This window comes from Triticum dicoccoides, chromosome 6B (genome assembly GCF_002162155.2).
Source record: "Triticum dicoccoides isolate Atlit2015 ecotype Zavitan chromosome 6B, WEW_v2.0, whole genome shotgun sequence".
Taxonomy (NCBI): Eukaryota; Viridiplantae; Streptophyta; class Magnoliopsida; order Poales; family Poaceae; genus Triticum; species Triticum dicoccoides.
Window position 1 is genome coordinate 248,622,401 of NC_041391.1, and position 20,116 is coordinate 248,642,516.

A 20,116-nucleotide genomic window follows, 5' to 3' on the forward strand; every position below is an offset into this window, starting at 1 on the left:
ACGGGCAAGCTATGGAGGACCCGCAGTTCAAATTCCAGCCAGTTCCACCTGAATTGGCCGAAGGTGGTGTGAATGGCTGGGAGTAGCTACGAGGGTCGGAAATGCATGCTTTCTGGCGATCGTCCGTAAAATAGGGTCTACGTTGAGAAAGACATGGAATGCCGCCGTTTGGGGTGACCCTCCTTGTAGCTGCTTCACGAAAAACGCATGTCTTTAGCATTCAAAAAATGAAAAACGGTTTTCTTGTTAAACAAGTTGGAACCTCGCTTTGGCAACATTGTTTGCCATCACAAGACGGAGGCATGCGCCAAATTTGGGCATATTATCAAAAACTATTCAACGGATGTGGCCATATCATTGCTAGTTTGGCTTGAAAGCCATGAATCTTCATTCATGGTAGGTCATTTTTGAGAACACTTTTTCAAGAAAAAGTCGGTATTGCAAGTTTAGTATTTTTGCTAGTTGGTGGGCCACATTTGATGATGTGACACGGAGGTCTCCCATTTTTTGATTTTTTGAATTTTTTACGGTATTTTCAAAAACCGGCCGATTTCGTCGCGGCGGCCGTCCGTGGCTAGGGTTTGAGTCGTGCCAATCTGTTGTTGATTGTTTACAAAAAACCATGTTTAGATGACACTATCATACTTGAGCATTAAACTTATATTGTTTCATAATGTTGTTGATTCTTAATGAACAATCTTAACGAAAAAACATGTTTTTGACAATCACAAAATGAAACTTATATTGTTTCATACATGAGCATGCACAAAAACCCATAATTTCATCTTTCATCCATGAGCATGCACAAAATATCAATTCCCATCAATTACCAAACCGAATATACATAATTAAGACACTGAATATTCATACTTAAGCATCCATAAGCATGCACAAAATTCAAACTAAGCTGGGCATTGCCACTTAACATTCCCACTTGATTTCTTAACATCTTCACTCGTTCTTCTCCTTATTTTCCTTCATCATCCTGATGCGCTCAGAGTGGCGAATGCCGACGCGGATGTACTCCTCTACCACAATTGGCATGGTCCTGTCGCCCAGCTGTGGAATCACCGGTGCCACTACCATCGCGAGGTCATCATTAGGCACCACCATCGCGAGGTCAGCGTCAGGCACCACAATCGCGAGGTCGTCGTCAGCCACCACCATAGCAGGGTCGCCGTCAGCCACGACCATAGCAAGGTCGTCATCAGCCAGAATAGGCTACACCTCCCTGCTCTGCTCCTCGTCATCCCCGCTCTGCTCCTCGTCATCCCCGCTCTGCTCCTCTTCTTGCCCGCTCTGCTCCTCATCATCCCCGCTGCTGCTCCCATTGCCTGGCCAAATGCAACAAAGTGTGAACATGGTGTTGTCATCATGCTGTTAGAGGAAGCCAAAAGGACAGGAAGAAGAGAGATAGACAGCTTACTGGCATCGTCGTCGTGCTGGTAGTACATGCGGCACATGGTGTTGTCTGATACGTCTCCAACATATCTATAATTTTTGATTTTTCCATGCTATTATATTACCCCTTTTGGATGTTTATGGGCTTTATTTTACATATTTATATCATTTTTGGGACTAACCTACTAACCGGAGGCCCAGCCCGTATTGCTATTTTTTTTGCCTATTTCAGTATTTCAAAGAAAAGGAATATCAAACGGAGTCCAAACAGAATGAAACCTTTAGGAACGTGATTTTTGGAACGAACGTGATCTAGAGGACTTGGAGTGCAAGCCAAGAAGCTGCCGAGGAGGCCACGAGGGTGGAGGGCGCGCCCACCCCCCTGGGCGCGCCCCCTATCTCGTGGGCCCCTCTGGCGGCCACCGACCTACTTCTTCCTCCTATATATACCCACGTACCCCGAAAACATCCAGGGAGCCAACGAAAAACAATTTCCAGCGCCATAACCTTTTGTATCCGCTTGATCCCATCTTGAAGCCTTCGCCGGCGCTCCGCCGGAGGGGGAATCGACCACGGAGGGCTACTACATCAACACCATAGCCCCTCCGATGAGTTGTGAGTAGTTTACCACAGACCTTCGGGTCCATAGTTATTAGCTAGATGGCTTCTTCTCTCTTTTTGGATCTCAATACCTTGTTCTCCCCCTCTCTTGTGGAGATCTATTAGATGTAAACTCTTTTTGCAGTGTGTTTGTCGAGATCCGATGAATTGTGGGTTTATGATCAAGTTTATCTATGAGAAATATTTGAATCTTCTCTGAATTCTTTTATGTATGATTGACTTCCACCATTGCTAGCCTCTTCGGTACCGTGCATTGCCATTTCTCACCTTGAGAGTTGGTGCAAACTTCACCGGTGCATCCAAACCCCGTAATATGATACACTCTATCACACATAAACCTCCTTATATCTTCCTCAAAACAGCCACCATACCTACCTATTATGGCATTTCCATAGCCATTCCGAGATATATTGCCATGCAACATTCCACCGTTCCGTTCATCATCATGACACGCATTACTTTTGTCATATTGCCATTGCATGATCATGTAGTTGACATCGTATTTGTGGCAAAGCCACCATGCATAATTTTTCATACCTGTCACTCTTGATTCATTGCACCATCCCGGTACTCTGCCGGAGGCATTCATATAGAGTCATATCTTGTTCTAGTTTTGAGTTCTAACTCATATGTTGTAATCAATAAAAGTGTGATGATCATCATTATTAGAGTATTGTCCCAAAGAAAAAAAATAAAGGCAAAAAAGAAAAAAAAGAAAGGCCAAAGGAAAAAAAGAAAAAAGAAAAAAAAGAAAAAATAAATAAAAAGGGGCAATGTTACTATCTCTTTTCCACACTTGTGCTTCAAAGTAGCACCATGTTCTTCATATAGTGAGTCTCATATATTGTGCTTCAAAGTAGCACCATGTTTTTCATATAGAGAGTCTCACATGTTGCCACTTTCATATACTAGTGAGAATTTTTCATTATAGAACTTGGCTTGTATATTCCTACGATGGGCTTCCTCAAATGCCCTAGGACTTCGTGAGCAAGCAAGTTGGATGCACACCCACTAGTTTTATTTTGTTGAGCTTTCATTCATTCATAGCTCTAGTGCATCCGTTGCATGGCAATCCCTACTCCTCATGTTGACATCAATTGATGGGCATCTCCATAGCCCGTTGATTATCCTCGTCAATGTGAGACTTTCTCTTTATTTTGTCTTCTCCACACAATCCCCATCATCATATTCTATTCCACCCATAGTGCTATATCCATGGCTCACGCTCATGTGTTGCGTGAAAGTTGAAAAAGTTTGAGATTATTTAAGTACGAAACAATTGCTTGGCTTGTCATCGGGGGTGTAGAATTTGGGAACATTTTTGTGTGATGAAAATGAAGCATAGCCTAACTATATGATTTTGTAGGGATGAACTTTCTTTAGCCGTGTTATTTTGAGAAGACATGATTGCTTTGATTAGTATGCTTGAAGTATTACAATTTCTTGTGTCATTATGAACTTTTATTTTGAATCATTTGGATCTGAACATTCATGCCACAATAAAGAAAATTACGTTGAGAATTATGCTAGGTAGCATTCCACATCAAAAAATTTGTTTTTATCATTTACCTACTCGAGGACGAGCCGGAATTAAGCTTGGGGATGCTTGATACGTCTCCAACGTATCTATAATTTTTGATTGTTCCATGCTATTATATTACCCCTTTTGGATGTTTATGGGTTTTATTTTACACATTTATATCATTTTTGGGACTAACCTACTAACCGGAGGCCTAACCCGTATTGCTGTTTTTTGCCTATTTCAGTATGTCGAAGAAAACGAATATCAAACGGAGTCCAAACGGAATGAAACCTTCGGGAGTGTGATTTTTTGAACGAAAGTGATCTAGAGGACTTGGAGTGCAAGCCAAGAAGCTGCCGAGGAGGCCACGAGGGTGGAGGGCGCGCCCACGCCCTGGGTGTGCCCCCCTATCTCGTGGGCCCCTCGGGCGGCCACCGACCTACTTCTTCCTCCTATATATACCCGCGTACCCTGAAAACATCCAGGGAGCCAACGAAAAACAATTTCCACCGCCGTAACCTTCTTGTCCGTGAGATCCCATTTTGGAGCCTTCGCCGGCGCTCCGCCGGAGGGGGAATCGACCACGGAGGACTTCTACATCAACACTATAGCCCCTCCGATGAGTTGTGAGTAGTTTACCATAGACCTTCGGGTCCATAGTTATTAGCTAGATGGCTTCTTCTCTCTTTTTGGATCTCAATACCTTGTTCTCCCCCTCTCTTGTGGAGATCTATTAGATGTAAACTCTTTTTGCGGTGTGTTTGTCGAGATCCGATGAATTGTGGGTTTATGATCAAGTTTATCTATGAGAAATATTTGAATCTTCTCTGAATTCTTTTATGTATGATTGACTTATCTTTGCAAGTCTCTTCGAATTATCAGTTTGATTTGGCCTACTAGATTGATCTTTCTTGCCATGGGAGAAGTGATTAGCTTTGGGTTCAATCTTGCGGTGTCCTTACCCAATGACAACAGGGGTTGCAAGGCACGTATTGTATTGTTGCCATCAAGGATAAGAAGATGGGGTTTATATCATATTGCTTGAGTTTATCCCTCTACATCATGTCATCTTTCTTAATGCGTTACTTTGTTCTTATGAACTTAATACTCTAGATGCATGCTGGATAGCGGTCGATGTGTGGAGTAATAGTAGTAGATGCACGCAGGAGTCGGTCTACTTGTCACAGACGTGATGCCTATATACATGATCATGCCTAGATAATCTCATAATTTTTCGCTTTTCTATCAATTGCTCGACAGTAATGTGTTCACCCACCGTAATACTTATGCTATCTTGAGAGAAGCCACTAGTGAAACCTATGGCCCCGGGTCTATCTTTTATCATATAAGCTTTCAATCTACTTTTATTTGCATCTTTACTTTTCCAATCTATATTAGAAAATAGCAAAAATATATTTATCTTATCATACTATCTCTATCAGATCTCACTTTCGCAAGTGGCCATGAAGGGATTGACAACCCCTTTATTGCGTTGGTTGCGAGTTCTTTGTTTGTTTGTGTAGGTGCGTGGGACTTCTGAGGAGCCTCCTACTAGATTGATACCTTAGTTCTCCAAAACTGAGGGAAATACTTACGCTACTATTGCTGCATCACCCTTTCCTCTTCAAGGAAAACCAAAGCAAGCTCAAGACGTAGCATTGTCAAACATCTTCACGGTGAACATGGTGTCACCGTCGTAGCGGAAGACAAGGAAGTGCCCGAGCTACAGCTCATGGGCTCGGGCGAAATGCTCCCAGTCGGGCCCTAAGTACATGTGGCCTTCGCCGTCGAACACCACCACCAGGTCCCACAGCCTGCGGCCCACTACCGGCCTCCCGCAGCTTCAGTTTGTGGGGCTCACGGCCGGCGAGCATCTTCGCAAACTTGTCAGGCAGCCTCTGCAGTGAGGGTCAAGTAGTGGTTAATTGTGCCAATCAAGCACTAGATAGCAGAGTGATGATAAAGAAATGAGTGATGATAAATATACCTACCTACTGCAAGATTTCTCAATTACGATCTCGAAGAACTCGAAACCTTCCAAGCCAGCCATCTCACTTCTCTGAAAAGCAGCATTGTAAATTAAACAACAGGACTATACATAAATAGGAAACAAGCACTTCAAAAAAGTAGAATATTTATTACATGTGTTTGCCAGGGCCAACAAGAATAACAATAGCAACAACAACATCATCAGGTGACCACCAACAGCAACAACACTAAAATCTACTATAAATGGACCAGAACACAGCTTGAACCATATCTACTATAAATGGACCAAAAGCTATAAACAGGACACAACTATAAACAGGACTGGACATTGTTCCATATCTATAAATGAACATATCTAAACATTGGCATAAATGATAGAAAATATCCCTATCTAAACCCATCCATATCCGAATATTGGCATAAACATATCCGAACATATCTATAAATCTACTATAAATGGCAATGGCCTCAATTTGCAGAACACATAAACCCATCCATCAAAATATTGTTTCTGAACATTGGCATCAAATCAAGACAAACACTGAATTAACATGCACAAATGACAGAAAAGGTATTAAGGCACAAATATACTACAATCAATATATAACAACCAACATTTCAATCCATGGACACCAAATGACAGAAGAGGTATTAAGGCACATTTTCAGAAACTATCAAATTTGGACAGATATGTTCATAAGTAGAGATATATGGATAACAACCATCAAATTTCTAACATCTCCAGTTTACTTAACCACACAAATCATTGAAAGAAACATAAAACAATCTCTATAAATGAACATAGAAATTGAACCACACAATGTTCAGTCACACTGCACAAATATTCAATCTCAATCTCAATGGCAAAAAAATTTGCTACTATAAAAGGACCATATCTGCCCATGTCTACTATAAAAGGCATATCTGCCCATATCTATAAATGAACATATCTATATCTATAAATGAACACTAACCCTAGTCCAACCCATATCAGAGAGAAGTACATCAGTGGAGAACATCAGTGGAGAACCATATCCTCTTGACTTGAGCAGAAGCCTAATCCAACACTAATCCAACCCTAATCAGCTTAGTTAAACACAACAACAGCGACGGCAAGAACCCTAATCCAACCCTAATCAAAACCTAATCCAACAACCCTAATAAAACCTTAATCCAATCAATTCAACCCTAATTCAATGGAGTCGAACCCTAACCTAAACAGCTGCAGAAAACCAAATGGAGAGGAAGGAGTCAGCAGCGGATTCATACCTCTGCGGGAGAGGAAGGAGTCAGCAACGGCGGCGACGGTGGCTGGGAGGAAGAGGAGCAGAGCGTCGCCGTCGATGGAGGAGAAGGCGATGCCGTTGCTTTCAATGGAGGAGAAGTGGATGCCATCGCCGTCGATGGAGGAGAAGGGAGGAGAAGTGTCGGGCAATTGACAGGCAGTTTAGATTAGGGTTCTGTTTAATATAGAGAGGGGGAGTGGGTCCCACTTGTCAGCCAGTTCTATTTGATACAATAAAATGTTCTTCTACTCAGCCAACAACCTCTTCCTAGCCCAGTGGTATAAAGCAAGTGAAATAAGCGCTCGGTTGTAGGTTTGAGCCCCCGCTCGCGCATTATTTTTTGGTCGCATATCTGATGGAGCCGCGCGTGGGAGCAGACGGGTGTCTGATGGAGCGCGCCAATATTCTTTTGCTAGCTCGTGGATTCAAGTATATACTGAAACAACTAGGCATATTATCAACATTCTCTTGCTAGCTCAGTGGTTCTGGACAGGGTGAAACATGCGCTTGGTAGTGGGTTTGAGTCCCCGCTCGCGCAATTTTTTATATTCAGACATAATTTAGTTTCTATATAGTTAAAGCAACAACATCTCAATTTAGTTCAAAAACTTCATGAAAAATATTTTGCAATCTTCAAGCATTACAAAAAACAACATCACTATCTGCATTGTATCAAAACAACAGTCCTCCATCATCATTTTGCAAAATATTCAGTTCAAAATATTCAGACACCATCATTTTGCACCAAAACAACAGCCCTCCATCACATCATTTTGCACTATACCAACAACAACATATTCATTAACACAACCAAAAACAACATCACTATTTTGGACCAACATCATTATCTCTGAAAATAGTATGAAAACCAGCTCTGAAAACAACATCTCAATTGAGTTCAAAAAAATTCAGGATCATTACAACATCATTTTGCATTACAACTTCAGGATCACATCACAACCAACAGTTCTGACAAAACTAAGAAAATGGCACCAAAACTACATCACTAGAGCCACTATGCATTTTGCCTCTCCATCACTAGAGCCATCATGATCACCAAAACTACATGATTTTCCTTGAAACATCATCTGCCTCTCCATCACTATAACCATCAGTCTCATGCATTTTCCTACCTGAAGAAAATTGTAGTACAAAAACTAAATCAGGAACATGTATGTTGGTGTTCTGGGAACGGGGGTCCCAGACTTGCCTGCCTGCGGCTTGCGGCGTGGCTAGAGTGGTAGCCCAGTACGGCCCATCTTCATCAGCGCAAACTCAAGACCCTCGCGAGGGGCCAAGCCTCACGGGGCGGACGACACAAGGCTTCCTCAGGAGCGGCCTCGCCAGGTAGGCTCGCGAGGAGGCGGAGAGGTCAAGGCAAGGGTACCTTGCGAGGTACTCGTGATGCAAGCCGTGACGATCGAGACCAGGCGGGCGCCGGTCTGCGCAGTGTCCTTGTTTCCTCTTTGGTGCAAAGGGGGCAAACATAGATGTGGAGTACCGAGGCATCAGGCAAAGGTTACCATTCCAATGCAACGAGACCAAGACCAGCAAGGCGGCAGGATGGAGGTCACCGTGGAGCCCAAGACGGTGTCATCACCACTGCCTTTGGCAGCTGAAGGCCAACTTTAGTCAGGATAACTTGTACTAGATGTTCCCCTTCAAAATGGCCATTGTTGGCGCCCTTCCCGCTCAATATTTGGGAAGAAGACCAGGGCCTCTATAAATAGGGCTAGTCACCGCAGTAGAAGCCATGGAGAATATCATCTAAGGACAGGGAGATCCACCCCAAGTAGAACACCGCATCAGCTCAAGAACACCTCTCGTGAGGCAGTTCTTCCTTTGTACTGTTCATCATCTACCCCTGAGGCAATCCACCACACCACACACTGGAGTAGGGTATTACACCACAACGGTGGTCCAAACCAGTATAAATCTTGTGTCCCTCGTGTTGTTCATTGTTTAGCTTAGATTCTCGTGAGGCGATCAGATGCGGATTGGTAGGGGGAAGATCTTCGCACGCACCCCAGAGTTCAAACCTTAAGGGTCTACCGGAGCCCAACATCTGACATTTGGCGCGCCAGGTAGGGGTGCGCCGGAATCTTTGTTCCGCTGTTCCGTGTTCATTCACCTGTCGTGTCCATGGCTGACGCTCGCCGGGCCCGTCGGCAGGTGTCCCTGTCGTTCCCCGTCGCCTGCTTCCAACGCCGCCACCGGCCCGACGGGGAATGAGCAGCAGGCCTCGTCGCTACATCCTTAGGTGCGGTGGGAAGGCCACACCGCCACCCCGTCACTGACTCTAGTTGGTTCATCGTCCCATGCCCGTCGCGCCCCCACGGACGCGCACGCCGCGTTGCTCCTGGCGCGTGAGCTCCTGCACCACCACCCCGTCGACGATCTCTACGAGGAGTGGCTCGCTCGCATCACCGAGCTTGTCAGCATCGCAGGGAGCTCCCCTGCGCCGTCCCTGTCGCTGCCTCACCCTCCGTCCTGCGCGGGTGGTGCAGCCCAGGAGGTGCCTCCGCCACCTCCTACCCAAGAAGGCGCCCCGGCTCCAAGGCGTGCAGCCCCGGGACAAGATCCATCGCGTCCAGCGCCCGCACGAAAAGAAAGGAGCTGCCAAGAAATCCCTCGTCCCCAAGAAGGTGCTCGCGTGCTCCCGGCACCAGCACGCCATGATCGCATCCCTGCGCCAGCATGTCAAGACCCCGCGCAGCTGAAGGCAGCTGCGCGTGGGAATCACCAAGAGCAAGCCCCGCATCAACAGAGAGCTCCAGTGGCCACCGCAGGCTGCCGCGCCTTCACCACCGAGCTACGCAGTGTTGCCTGGCTGGGCAAGTTTAAACCTGACCTGCGCCCTCGCTACGACGGCACTGCCGACCCTGCGGAGTTCCTGCAGCTCTATGAGCTGGGCATCGAAGCCGCCAACGGGGACGAAAAGGTCATGGCGAATTGGTTTCCCATGGCACTCAAGGACGGTGCCCGCACCTGGCTCCTGAATCTTCCTCCTGGCACGATCTCCTCCTGGGAAGAGATGCGCACTCACTTCATCGCTAACTTTCAGGGCACTCGTGACCGTCCGCCGGCCGTGGGTGACCTGCGCCGCATCAAGAAGCAACCCGGGGAGACTTTGCAGAAGTACATCCAGCGCTTCAACAGCGCTCGCCTCAAGATTCCCAAGGTGACCGAGGAGGCCATCATCTCGGCGTTCTCTGACGGCGTCCACGACGTCAAGATAAAGGAGGAACTGGCAATCCACGAAGATCTGTGCACGTCTCTGGAGTTGTTCAACATAGCAACCAAGTGCGCAAGGGCTGAGGAGGGACGCCTCTCCCTTCTTGAGCTCCTAGCTGCAGATCCAGAAGAGAAGAAAGCCAAGGCCAAGGATGTGAAGCGCAAGGGAGCAGCTGTGTGATGACCCACAAGTGTAGGGGATCAATCGTAGTCCTTTCGATAAGTAAGAGTGTCGAACCCAACGAGGAGCAGAAGGAAATGATAAGCGGTTTTCAGTAAGGTTTTCTCTGCAAGCACTGAAATTGTAGGTGATAGAGAATTTTGTGATAAGATAAATAGTAACGAGTAACAAGTAAATAAAGTAAATAAAGTGCAGCAAGGTGTCCCAATCCTTTATGTAGCAAAGGATAAGCCTGGACAATTTCTAATAATGAGAAACGAGCTCCCGAGGACACATGGGAATTATCGTGAAGCTAGTTTTCATCACGTTCATATGATTCGCGTTCGGTACTTTGATAATTTGATATGTGGGTGGACCGGTACTTGGGTACTGCCCTAACTTGGACAAGCATCCCACTTATGATTAACCCCTATTGCAAGCGTCTGCAACTACAAAAGAAGTATTAAGGTAAACCTAACCACAACATTAAACATATGGATCCATATCAGCCCCTAACGAAGCAACGCATAAACTAGGGTTTAAGCTTGTGTCACTCTAGCAACCCATCATCTACTTATTACTTCCCCATGCCTTCCTCTAGGACCAAATAATGGTGAAGTGTCATGTAGTCGACATTCACATAACACCACTAGAGGAAAAAACAACATACATCTCATCAAAATATCGAACGAATACCAAATTCACATGACTACTAATAGCAAGACTTCACCCATGTTCTCAGGAACAAACGTAACTACTCACAAAGCATAGTCATGTTCATAATCAGAGGGGTAATAATATGCATAAAGGATCTGAACATATGATCTTCCACCAAGTAAACCAATTAGCATCAACTACAAGGAGTAATCAACACTACTAGCAACCCACATGTACCAATTTGTGGTTTTGATACAAGATTGGATACAAGAGATGAACTGGGGTTTTGAGAGGAGATGGTGCTGGTGAAGATGTTGATGGAGATTGACCCCCTCTTGATGAGAGGATCATTGGTGATGACGTTGGTGATGATTTCCCCCTCCCGGAGGAAAGTGTCCCCAGCAGAACAGCTCTGCCGGAGCCCTAGATTGATTCCGCCAAGGTTCCGCCTCGTGGTGGCGGAGTTTCGTCCCGTAAGCTTGCCCACGATTTTTTCCAGGGTAAAAGCGATGATATAGCAGAAGATGGACACTGGAGTCCCACCAAGGGGCCCAGGAGATAGGGGGCGCGCCCTATATGGGGTGCGCCCTCCTATCTCCTGGACAGGGTGTGGGCCCCCTGGTGTATTTCTTTCGCTAAAAAATTCTTATTAAATCCAAAAAGATGTTTCGTGGAGTTTCAGGACTTTTGGAGTTGTGCAGAATAGGTTTCCAACGTTTGCTCCTTTTCCAGCCAGAATTCCAGTTGTCGGCATTCCCCCTCTTCATGGTAAACCTTGTAAAATAAGAGAGAATAGCCATAATTATTGAGATATAATGTGTAATAACAGCCCATAATGCAATAAATATTGATATAAAAGCATGATGCAAAATGGACGTATCAACTCCCCCATGCTTTGACCTCACTTGTCCTCAAGCGGAAGCCGAAATCGAAAAATATGTCCACATATTTATAGATAGAGGTGTCGATAAAAATAAAATACGGACATGAGGGCATCATGATCATTCTAATAACAGCAACATATATAGATTTTGTCATACGATTTCCTATGCTCAAGTGACAATCAATTCACAATGTCAAGTATGGTTCAAAAACTTCATTGGGAACTAACAAACTATAATCTCAGTCATTGAAGCAATTGCAATTTATCATAACATCAGAAAGAGTCAACAATAGAGCTTTTCAGCAAGTTCACATACTCAACTATCATGTAGTCTTCTATAATTGATAACACTCACGCAATACTTGTGGTTATGGAGTTTCAGACGGACACTAAGAAAGATAGGGGCTTATTGTGTTGCCTCCCAACATATTCACCTTTAGGTGATGTCAACAATAATAGCCCATGCTAACTTACATCCAATTGGATATATGTATCACGATCTTTCAAACACGAGGAGCTTGCCAAAGGATAAAATGAAAAAGGGAAAGATGAGGATCACCTTGACTCAAGCATAAAGTAAAAACATAAAGCAAAAGATAGGCCCTTCACAGAGGGAAGCAGAGGTTGTCATGCGCGTTTAGGGTTGATGCACAAAATCTTAATGCAAAAGAATGTCACTTTATATTGCCCCTTGTATGTGGACCTTTATTATGCAGTCCGTCGCTTTTATCACTTCCACAACAAGTTTGTACGAAGCTTATTTTCTCTGCACTAGTAAGTCATACATATTTAGATAGCAATTTTTATTGCTTGCACCGATGACAACTTACTTGAAGGATCTTACTCAATCCATAGGTAGGTATGGTGGACTCTCATGGCAAAACTGGGTTTAAGGATATTTGGAAGCACAAGTAGTATCTCTACTTGGTGCAAGGAATTTGGCTAGCATGAGGGGGAAAGGCAAGCTCAACATGTTTCGAAGGTCAATGACAATATACTTTAACTGAGATGTCGGAAAACATAAACCATTACATTGTCTTCCTTGTCCTACGTCAACTCTTTTAGCTTGTCATACTTAATGAGTGCTCCCAATTATAAAAGGTGTCCAAGATAATATATTTATATGTCAACCCCTCTTTCGTTATCACTTCCTATTAATTGCAACGATGACCAAAACTACGTTCATCAACTCTCAACAATTTTTATGCCTCATACTTTCTATATGTGAAGTTATCACTATCCATAAGATCAATATGAACTCTTTTATTCTTTACACTTTCTCAAGATCATAGCAACATAGCAAAGCCCTTGACTCAACCTCCCCCAATCTTGGCAGTTGCCAAGGGGAGTGCCCATACCCATGTTATTATGTCGTCAGAGGTGATGGAGGTGGTGATGATGTCGATGGATAATCACACATTGAGCGTAAAAGTTCCTCCAACTTGCGGATAATGCCCTTAAGCCTAGCAATATGATCCTTCAACAGAATATTCTCCTGTGTGAGATACTTGTTCTGTATGCGAGCTAACTCAATCATCTTGAAAGCTTCAATCTCTGTTGGAGTAAAGAGGTTAGGTAAAGGTTGAGGGATGTCTTCTTCTTTCACCGCCGGAGCTTGAACCTCCATGGCCTTCTTGATCCCTTCATCCTTGTTGATCTCTTCTGGTTCTTCTCTTTTTAGCTCTATCTTTAATAGCCAAGCATCCTTGTCTTCGTTGTTGGAGGTGGGCGACGTCATGGTGCTCTTGATCTGAAACAGAAACAACTCGAAACGAAAACAGAGGATATTTGCGTGATACGGTGGTCAAAACCTTCGGGAGTATATATAATCAATTTTTACCGACAAAAATACGTAATATGCAGGAAAACGGAGTCCGGGAGGCACACGAGGTGCCCACGAGACAGAGGGGTGCGCCCTATAGGGGGGGGGCGCCCTCCACTCTCGTGGGGGCCTCGTGTCCCTTTCGGACTACTTCTTTCTTCCTAAAATTCTTAAATATTCCAAAACTGATAAAAATTGCCATTGGAGTTGTTTTGGAGTCGGTTTACTTACCGTACCACATACCTATACCTTTTCAGAATCTGGAACGTTCTGAAAAGTGTCCCTTATGTATTCCTCAGGGGTTACGGTTTCAATAATATTAGTTTGAACATTGATAGGATTACCTGAAATATAGTGTTTAATTCTTTGACCGTTTACCACCCTTGGACTTGTGCCTTCGAAGTTGTTGATTTTTATAGCACCAAAACGACAGACCTCCTCGATAACGTAGGGACCTTCCCATTTTGAGAGAAGTTTTCTTGCAAAAAATCTTAAACGAGAGTTGAATAATAAAACATAATCTCCTATGTTAAACTCACGCCTTTGTATCCTCTTACCATGCCAGCGTTTGACTTTTTCTTTGAAAAGCTTGGCATTCTCATAGGCTTGGGTTCTCCATTCATCAAGTGATCTAATATCAAACAACCTCTTCTCACCGGCAAGTTTGAAATCATAATTGAGCTCTTTAATAGCTCAATATGCCTTATGTTCAAGTTCAAGAGGTAAATGACACACTTTTCCATAAACCAGCTTATATGGAGACATACCCATAGGATTTTTGTATGCAGTTCTATAGGCCCATAATGCATCATAGAGTATTTTGGACCAATTCTTTCTAGATCTATTCACAGTCTTTTGCAAAACTAATTTGATCTCTCTATTGCTCAACTCTACTTGACCACTAGACTGCGGATGATAAGGAGATGCGATTCTATGATTGACATCATACTTAGCAAGCATCTTACGGAAAGCACCATGAATAAAATGTGAACCACCATAAGTCATAAGATATCTAGGGACTCCAAACCTCGGAAAAATAAGTTCTTTAAGCATTTTAATAGAAGTGTTATGACCAGCACTACTACTTGGAATAGCTTCTACCCACTTAGTAATGTAATCAACAGCAACTAAAATATGTGTATAACCATTAGAGGCAGGAAAAGGTCCCATATAGTCAAAGCCCCATACATCAAATGGTTCAATAACAAGAGAATAATTCATAGGCATTTCTTGACGTCTACTAATGTTACCTATTCTTTGGCATTCATCACAAGATAAGACAAACTTACGAGCATCTTTGAAGAGAGTAGGCCAAAAAAACCCAGATTGTAGTACCTTGTGTGCAGTTCTATCTCCAGCGTGGTGTCCTCCATAAGATTCAGAGTGACACTTATGTAGAATCGGATCCTGTTCATGCTCAGGAACACAATGTCTAATAACACCATCTACTCCCTCTTTATAAAGGTGTGGATCATCCCAGAAGTAATGTCTTTAATCATAAAAGAACTTTTTCTTTTGCTGGTATGTGAAACTAGGCGGTATAAATTTAGCAACAATGTAATTAGCATAATCAGCATACCAAGGGGCAGTACGAAAAGCATTAACGACCGCTAATTGTTCATCAGGGAAGCTATCATTAATAGGCAGTGGGTCGTCAAGAACATTCTCTAACCTAGACAAGTTATCTGCAACGGGGTTCTTAGCTCCCTTTCTATCAATAATATGCAAGTCAAATTCTTGGAGCAAGAGAACCCATCTAATGAGTCTAGGCTTAGCATCTTTCTTTTCCATAAGATATTTAATAGCAGCATGATGAGTGTGAATAGTAACTTTGGAATCAACAATATAAGGTCTAAACTTATCACATGCAAACACAACTGCTAAGAACTATTTTTCAGTAGTAGCATAATTTCTCTGGGCAGTATCAAGAGTCTTACTAGCATACTAGATAACATTCAATTTCTTATCGACTCTTTGCCCTAAAACAACACCTACAGCATAATCACTAGCATCACACATAATTTAAAAAGATAAACTCCAATCAGGCGGCTGAACAATAGGTGCAGTGATCAAAGCTTTCTTAAGTACTTCAAATGCTTCTACACAATCATCATCAAAGACAAAAGGTATATCTTTTTGCAATGAATTAGTCAGAGGCCTAGAGATTTTAGAGAAGTCCTTAATGAACCTCCTATAAAAACTGGCATGACCAAGGAAACTTCTTATACCTTTTATGTCCTTGGGACATGGCATCTTTTCAATAGCATCAACTTTGGCTTTGTCAACTTCAATACCTCTCTCGGAAATCTTATGCCCCAAGACAATGCCTTCATTAACCATAAAGTGACACTTTTGCCAATTCAGGACGAGACTAGTGTCTTTGCATCTCTGCAAAACTCGATCAAGGTTGCTCAAACAATCATCAAAAGAGGATGCATAAATGGAGAAATCATCCATGAATACCTCACAAATCTTTTCACAAAAATCAGAGAATATAGCCATCATGCATCTGTTGGATTTCGGGTTCCGGCAGACCCTTAAGGTTCGAACACTTGGGTGCGCGTGGAGATCACACCCTCAGCCTACCCATGTTTCACCGCCTCGCTAGGATCTAAACTACACGAAGAACAACACAAGGGACACAAGATTTATACTGGTTCAGGCCACCATTGTGGTGTAATGCCCTACTCCAGTTTGTGGTGTGTGGATTGCCTCTAGGGCTGATGAGGAACAGTACAAGGGAAGAACAGCCTCGCGAGGGTCTGTTCTTGGTTGGTGCGATGAACTGCTAGGGGAGTTTAGTCGTCTCTCTCTCTCTCTCTCTGTCTTGGATGTGGATCCAATCAGATCTCCCTTCTCTTTCTCTCTCCCCCTACCCTGTGGGTGGCTAGTCCTATTTATAGGCGAAGGCCCCGGGCCTCTTCCCAAATATTGAGCAGGAAGGGCACCAACAATTGGCCATTTTGAAGGGGAACATCTAGTACACTTATCCTGACTAAAGATGGTCCTCGCCTGCCAAAAGACCCTAACGATGACGCTGACTTGGGCTCCACGATGACCTCCGCTCGGCCGTCCTGCTGGTCTTGGTGTGGTTGCACCGAAATGGTTGCCTTTGCTTGATACCCTTGCCTGCGCTTGCCCCCTTTGCACCAAAGGGGAAACAAGGACTCTGCGCAGGCCGGCGCCCGCCTCGCGCCCGCCTGCGCTTTGGTCGTCATGGCTTGCGTCATGGGCACCTCGTGAGGTACCCCGCCTTGATCTCTCTGCCTCCTCGCGAGCCAGCCTGACGAGGCCGTGCCTGAGGAAGCCTCCTGTTGTCCGCCCCGTGAGGCCTGGCTCCTCACGAGGGTCTTGAGCATGTGTTGACGAAGATGGGCCATATTGGGCCACTCCTTGAGCCACGCCGCAGGCCGCAGGCAGGCAAGTCTGGTTACCCCCATTCCTAGAACGCCGACAGTAGCCCCCGGGCCCAAGGCGCGCTTGGACTTGGCTTAGTAGAGAAGCAAAGAGGCAAGTGCGAAGCGCCGTGGGCCCCAATAGCCTACGGCCTTGGGTGCCGTGTGGCGGTTGATTGGACGTGGGCGTCCTGGCTCCCCCACGATGCCTCGGCATCTGCACAAGCTGATAAGGGAGCGGTACCTGTCCAGGCTTACCTTCTTTGCCTTCTCCTTCACCGCCCAGATCTCCTTTCTTGCTCCTGTCCTTCTTGCTTCCGAAATCTCCAGATCCACTCCAACTCTGCATCCTAGCAACGCATGGCGCCTCGCCAAACCCCGGCCGGAGCATGGTACTCGCCCGCCTTGGATCCTTCGAATGTGTCAGAGAAGAGTCTTGCTCGGATGCGCCAGATGATGGCGACGCAAGGCCACGACGGGGCGGCCGCGCTCAAGGTCGGCACCGCCCTTCCTGAGGGTAGAGGGAGCACCTTCTACCTGCTCTTCGTGAGCGCCATCGCCGCCGGTCTGGTGCCCCCCTTTTCCGAGTTCTTCCTTTCTGTTCTTAACCATTACAATCTGCAAGCCCTGCACCTCCATCCCAACTCCGTTCTTCTCCTGGCGATTTTCGCCTACTACTGCGAGGCTCATGTTGGGGTGAGGCCTTCGGTGGCCTTGCTGCGCCATTACTTCTACCTCCGGGTCTCCCGTGGCTCCATCACCGCGTGCGCGAGCTTTATCACGCACGGTAGCTCTAACGCCATCTCAAAGCCCGGGAAGAGAATTGAGGGCTTCAGGAGCAAGTGGGTCATGGTGGATGCTGGGCGCACCTGCTCCCGGCTGATTCTGCCCACGGGGCAGCCCAAATCTGCTGACGATTGGTCCCGCGCCGAGCTCGTCGATCCCCGCGCGAGGCTGGTGCTAGAGAAGATGGACGCGGACCTGTGGCCGGATAACATGGCGACGGCGAAACTGACCGGGGCGTCGCTCTTGAGGGAGTTCCTGGAGCATCGGGTGGCACCGCTTTGAGAACACTCGCTCCCGCTGTGGAAGCTTGGGAGGGCCGATGCCGCCCTCCGCTCGAACCCCGATGCCCTGGCCAACGAGGATCTGGCCGCGGTTCTCCAATCCTTGGTTGGGGGACGTGGTGAGGTTGGAGGATGCAGCCCGTGCCCTTGTTCCTTCGAGATGATTGGGAGCAGGTGGTGAACTCCATGTCCGCTTTCGACAAGGGCGGGCCTATGCCCGCGGAGGTTCCTGAGGCCCCGGCGGCCCTGGCGACGGTGAATGTGTCCTCCAGCGACTCCAGCGGAGAGGAGGAAGATGATGAGGAGGAGGACGAGGAGCCCGATTCGGAGGCGACCGACGGGGAGTCGAGAACGCCCCTTCCTCAGCGTAGGTCCCGCACTCTTTGCCTCATGCCGGATGTCGACGAGGACGGCGATGAGTGGGGTGGCAAGAGCTCGCCCTGATCCCGAAGAAGGACAGGACTGGGTTGGTTCCCCGCGGGTCTGCTCTGGCTCCGAGGCGGTCTGCTGACGCGCCTCCTGCTCCTGAGCCTCTTGAGGTTGATCCCAGCATCCGGCTCTCGGGCTTCAAGTTCGGCCAGAGGTTGCTTGAGCCCGCGAGCGATGACGAGTAAGTGCTCGACTCTTGTTTTGCTTCCTGCTTTGTTGTTGAGACTTGACGTCCATATTCCTTGGCTAGGCCGGTGCCTGTGGCGAAGAAGCTGAAGGGGGCTCCTGAGGCTTCGTCTGAGGCAAAACCCCCATCCGCGGGAGAAGGGCACGACAAGACGCGGGCCTCTCCTGCCAGATCATCCTCGCGAGGCCTGGCAGGGCTAGCTGGAGTGAGCTCAGCCCCAATGGCCCAAGCGACTCCCGAGGCATCCGTGCCAAACGCCACTGCCGCAGTCATCGGGGCGCAGAAGGTCCTTACCCCTGGTGTTGTGATCATGCTGCCGTCTTCTCCTCCTACTCCACCAACCGCTGTCTCTCCGGCTCCCCCTACTGTCCTGGATCGTGCTACTACTGAGCTGGACCGGCTGCGGAAAGATCTTCTGGGCGCCGACCCTCGCTTGGTGGCCGGGCGCCTGGAGCTGGTCTCTAGTTGGGTACGCTCTGATGCTTTAGTCCGGGCGGCGCTGGCTCAGGCTGTGACAGCTTGTCATGAGGAGAAGCAGGCCACCCTCGAGGCAAAGGCCGCCCGCGATGCCGCCTTGGGTGAGGTTGCGGATATCCAAGGTCGCCACAAGATGCTGGAGAGCGAGCTGCAAGGCCTGCGCGACCAACTTGCCAAGGAGGCCCGTGTCCGCCAGGAGAAGGAGGAAGGCATGAAGGCTTGCGAGGCTGCCGCCAAGGACCGGGATGCCGAGCTTGACGAATGCCAAGGCCGCCTGGTTGTGCTGGAGCAGGCGTTGGAGGCGAAGAAGATCGAGCTGGACGGCAAGGCGCGGGTCCTGGCCGAGGACCGCGTGGCCTTCGCGAAGCTGGAGGTGAAGGCTCGCACTCTACTGAAGTCACTTTATGACAGCGGCCTAGAAAGCCCGCTGGCCGGCGCCGAGGAGGTCCCCGCCAAGCTGCTTCCCTTCCTGGTCCGTGCCCTCGAAGATGTCACCCTCGGCCTTGGCCCCACGGCTGAGGCTGAGACGCGCGCCCTTTTTTCTGCGGCGCTCACATGCGTCTTCACCCACGTCTACCTCCACGGCCCCAGCATTGACCTCGACAGCCTGCTGGAGCCTGTGAGCGGCGAGCTTGCCACCGTCGCTGCTCAGGCCGTGAATGGTCGCGTGGAGGCTCTGCTGGCGAAGTTTCGGGCCTTCAGCACCAAGCTGAAGTGAGGCGCTGCCAGTCTTGAGGCTCCATGAGGCGAAGTCGCCTAGTGCAGCTCCGTCACCAGCGATGGCGCCGCCAAAAAATGATCCCTTCGCGGCTCCCGTCCTGCTTTTAATCCCTGCAACATGCATTCTGCCTCGTGGAGGTGTTTAAAATTGTGTTTGGCGTTGTCAAAGTACTCTATGGACTGTAATATTTGATTTTGAATTTCTTGAGATTTGCGTTTTTCCTTCCTACTTGCTTGTGTTCTACGTCGGCAGAGCCCGACCCCGC